The following is a 4,929-nucleotide window of genomic DNA, read 5'->3' as shown; positions in this document are numbered from 1 at the left end:
CATGTTTTCAGCAGTATTTGCACAGTACATGAAATGTGTTGTCAAGCATCAAAGAAAAGGACAAGAACCTCAGCATATAATTAATAATTAAGACGCCAGAGCATGAACCTAAACCCAGATTAACTATTCAGGGCCTACCAACACCATCTTCTGGCAGACCATTACACAAGTGATGGTATACAGACCAATAAAAGGACTTGTTCACAGCAGAGCAACCGCATTCACCAATTAACTCAACAGTTGTACATCACCATGCTCTTCCTACACCGGCACAAAGGCTCAAAATGATCAAGTGGAAGCACCAGAGTCCACTGAGGCATTTTATTAGTATGTTTTACATCCTTAGAAAAAGAATCCCTGGGATTTTCCTCCTGTGTGTTTTCGTCGCGCTTCTTCATGATCCATGATGCCCACTGAGGTGGCCAATACAGCAAAACCAAGCTGTTGAGATGGGAGCAGGTTACTCTGCCATTTTTCCAACTCTTTCAGCTGCACATAGAACCTAGAGCTGATCACACCACACTTGTTTAACCTGCCTGTGAGGTTCACAACAATTTTTCCAGCCCTGTGATCATTAATGATTTCAAATTCGCCAACGTGACCATGCTTCATCATCATAGGACAATGACTTCAGAGCACAACCTAGTGATGACCTGGCATTTGCCTCTCTTTTTGGCACTGGTAATGCTCTTGAGAGCATCAGCCAGGACATTCATGCTCACTGTTATGGTGGCACAGAAAGATGGCAGAAAGAGGCACAGGGGATATATATTAATTAATTAGCTAATTCATTTATTTACTTTGGTTTCTTGAGATAGAGTCTCTCTCTGGAGTTCAAGCTGGCCTTGAAGTCACTATGTAGTCCAGGTTGGCTTCAAAATGCGGCAATCCTCCTGTCTAAGCCTCCCTAGTGCTGGAATTAGAGATGTGTACCACCATGCCCAGCTGCCACAGGGTATATAGATGTACTCTTTTCCCTTATGGGACTGTCACCCAAGATGGGAAATGTGAAGTAGTCTTAGGAAGAGTTAAAACAAAACAAAACAAAACAAAACAAAACAAAACATTAACCAGTGGTATCATTGGTAACAAGAAATTTGGCTCTTAGTCTTGTTCCACTTCATGTTGTTTCCATTCATTTCTAATGAATTGATCATGGATAGGAAGCTCTTTGAGGGCAGAGACACATTTTAAAGTTCTCATTTGTTCCCAAAGCAGCCAGTTCAATGCTGTGCATAAAATACAACCTGTAAATTGCTGGTGAGTTTAATTGAGTAGATTTGAAGGTGGAGATCTAGCACAGAAGTGTTTTTTTTAGAAGGGAGTTCTTAGTTCGTGTAGGCGCTGTTGGACTTAGAATGGCCAAAGGACTGGTGGGGTGGATCAGTCATTTCTTAACATCTGAGGGTCCTTAAAAATTAAAGTACACCTCGTTTTCTCTCTGGGACATCAGTTCCAGGTACCATCTTCTTAAAGGATTAGAGTGTTATTCACCACACAGAAAAATTGCTTATCCACCCAAAGTGTTTTTGGGAACATGATGGGGAACATTTGAGGCAAATTCCACCACTTGGTGAGCAGTGCCTAAATTTCTGTCAGAACTGTCCCCTCAAAGAAAGGTAGGTGATTTGGGAGTAAAGATGGCCAAACTGAATACACTTTTGTAGTTCTTTCTCTACCCCTCAACTACTAAAATTATAATATGATTGTCTTTAAGTTGCATCAAATCATGAGGATAGGAAAATGAGAAAGGATACCCTACTCCCAAATATTTTAAAGGCAGAAATCAAATGCACAACTGGTAGCTGGCTTAAAAGATCTGGGTAAAGTGACTGTTAAGCTGATAGAGAAAAAGATATGAATTCCTTGATCATAACTTTAAAATCCCCCAGAGATTATGGAGGCTGCAGCACCAGCAACATATGGAACCATGGTGAAGGAGGAGAGGTGACTGACAGAAAAGCTGTAAGCGAGTTACTCTTCTAGGATATTCTAACAAGTGAATGATGCAAAAGTCATTGTCTGATCCCCTCTCCAGCCTCAGCAATAGATTGGAGCTGGGTTTTTTTTCTAACAGGTTTTAAAACTTCTTTGGTCTGAGGTTTAAAATCATACATGAGCCAATAATGGGTATTGTCTAAAATATTCCAAAACTGTTATACTTCTATCAGACAAGACTCTAATTTCAGTTGGAAAGGATATTTCAGCATATCTGAGCAGCCCTAGAAGAAATAGCTAGTATTTCTTGGGGTCCCCCTAAAATAAACAAACTAGATTTCTCTATATGAAAAGTCAAAATTGAACAAACCACATTGAAAGGTCAGAGCTTCCAATCAATTTTTAATCCTGCTGTGAAAAAGGAGACAACCAGCCAGACATGGTGGCACATGGAGGCTGAGGCAGAAGGGTAGCGAATTTCACCTCTGCCTGGGAAACTTAGCAACTTAGTGAAATTCTGTGTTAAAAAAAAAAAAAAGAAAGAAAGAAAGAAAGCTGGGATGTAGCTCAGTGTAAAGGCCTTAAATCAATCCTTAGTACTGCCAGAAAGGGGAAGGTAAGACAACTGAGGAATAACAGATCTCTGAGACCAGACAAAGTATAAAGATCAAATAAATCAACAACTGGAGATCCTGTGATCGATCTCCAGCTTCAGCTGCTCCCTACAACATCAGAAAATGCAAAGATTATCTCCTGTTCTTGGCTAGGTAGAACCAATATTATAAAATGGCCATACTTCTAAAACTGATATACATATTTAATGCAATCCTAATTAAAATACAAATAGCATTGCTCACAGAATATAGAGAAAAACAATCCTAAAATTCATATGGAACCAGAGGAGGCAAGCAATAGATAAGTAATCCTGGGCAACAAGAGAGAAGCAGCAATCATTACAACTTGAGATTTCAAGTTATATTACAAAGCTACTGACATAAAAACATCATGATACAGGTACAACAATAGGCATGTGGATCAATGGAACAGAACAGAGGGGGCAAAAACAACCCCAGGCACGTTCAGCTATCTAATGTTTCACTGGGAGCCAAGATACATGCTGGTGGAAAGTTAGCCTCTTTAAATAGTGTTGAGAAAACTGGCTATCCATATACAGAAGATTGAATCTAGACCCATAGATGCGCTAAACTAAAATAAAAATGCATCACAGATCTAAATATTTACACAGAAACATAGCTGGAAGATAAAATTGGTAAAACTCTTGAAGACATAGGCATAGGTAAGAACTTTCTGGACAAAACCTCCATTGCATAAGAAATAACATAGCCTGGCTGCCAGGTTTAGCTGGGCAGGGTGACAAGAAAAGTGTGATGATTTTTCCAGCCTTGAGATACGCATGTAGGGACAGGAAAGAATTGAGCAGCGAGGAAGCTGGGGGGAGCAGCCTCGGGGAGGGAGGGAGTGTCATGGCAGGTGACAAAGCAGCAAGGAAGTTGCCTGAGCAACCTCCAGGAGGGAGGGAGTGTCATGGCAGGTGATAACTGATAACGTGGAGCCTGAAGAGCTCACAAATGCGATTATATCAGATTTATAAACTTTTACATAGCAAAGGAAACAACCAAAAGGTTGAAGAGGCTACTTACCGAATGGGGAAGAAATTATTCTAGCTATTCCTCAGCTAGAACATATAAAAAACTAAAAATTATTACTCTCTCAAGAGACCCAAGCAAAAAATGGGCAATTGAAATGAACACACACTTCTCAGAAGTACAAATGGGCAATAAGTATATGGAAACATGCTCACATGTCTGGCCACTAAAGAAATGTAAATTAAAACAACACTGAGATTCCATCTCACTCCAGAAAGAATGGCTATCATTAAGAAATCAACTAATAACAAATGTTAGAGAGACCACAGGAAAAAAGGAATCCTTCCACATAGTTGGTGGGAACGCAAACTAGTACAATTAATGTGGAAATCAGGATAGAGTTTCCTAAAACACTAAAAATATAAAATCCATTTGACCCAGCTAGTCCCTTTCTAGGTAGTTTCCTGAGAGAGTGAAACATCATATTGCCGTGATACATGCATGTGCATGTTTACAGCTGCACAACTCATACTAGCTAAATCTTGATGTGGCCTATTGTGGAGGATTAACAACTAGTTGTGAGCCTGTAACACCCAGCCAAACTGAACCAGCATGGATGTCACTGACCAACTTGAGGATGTTGCCAGCAATGTAAGAAGCAGAGCTGGGGAAGAAGGAAAGCTGTTGGGCATTTTGTAGGGAAGCTGTTGGAAGCTTTAGGGAGTGTTGGTTCTTCTGGAGGAGCTTGTCCCATTGGCTTTCCTGATGGGAACTTGGCTTTCCTCATTACTGGAGGAGCCTGGGACCTCCCTGTTGCTGAGGATGGCTGTGGAACTTTTCAGGGGAGCTCTGGCTCTTACTTTGAGCTTCCTGACTCCAGTGCAGGTCCTTCAGCCTGCTAGCACAGACCCCTCATCCCACTCGCTCCCAGATACTAGCTTCTACCACACCTTTGGGCCTTCCCTGCACAGACCTGTGAAATAGGCCTGCATAAGGCATAATCATGGACTCTTGGCCTCCAGCTGGACTCATGGGGGGCATTATCACAGGCTTCAGGTCTTCAGGTGGACTCATGTAGGACATCACTGTGGGATCCACACCCTCAGCTTCATTCTTTGGTCTTTAGTGTGTGGACAGATTTTTTGAACTCTCTTTGTATATGATTCTTTGGGTGGCTATTAAAAAATAATCCTATAAAATATGTGTTTTATATCATATTATTCCTCTTTCAAACCCCTGAACAGAAAACCTACATACTCATCAACAGATGAATGGATAAGGAAAATGTAGTATTTATAGAATGGAGTCCTACACTGACATAAAGAAGGAAAACATGCATCATTTGTAGAAAAATGGAGAGGGGCTGGGGAGATGGCTCAGTGGA

The 4,929-nt window shown here is 40.9% G+C and overlaps 1 pseudogene; it reads right to left on the bottom strand.

Moving 5' to 3' along the window:
* Positions 1-342: 342 nt before the first annotated feature.
* LOC101586846 overlaps positions 343-4,929 on the bottom strand; it is a 16,030-nt pseudogene continuing 11,443 nt past the window's right edge.

This window comes from Octodon degus, unplaced genomic scaffold, assembly GCF_000260255.1.
Source record: "Octodon degus isolate 3935 unplaced genomic scaffold, OctDeg1.0 scaffold00015, whole genome shotgun sequence".
Lineage (NCBI taxonomy): Eukaryota > Metazoa > Chordata > Mammalia > Rodentia > Octodontidae > Octodon > Octodon degus.
This window is presented reverse-complemented; position numbering and strand designations above follow the sequence as displayed.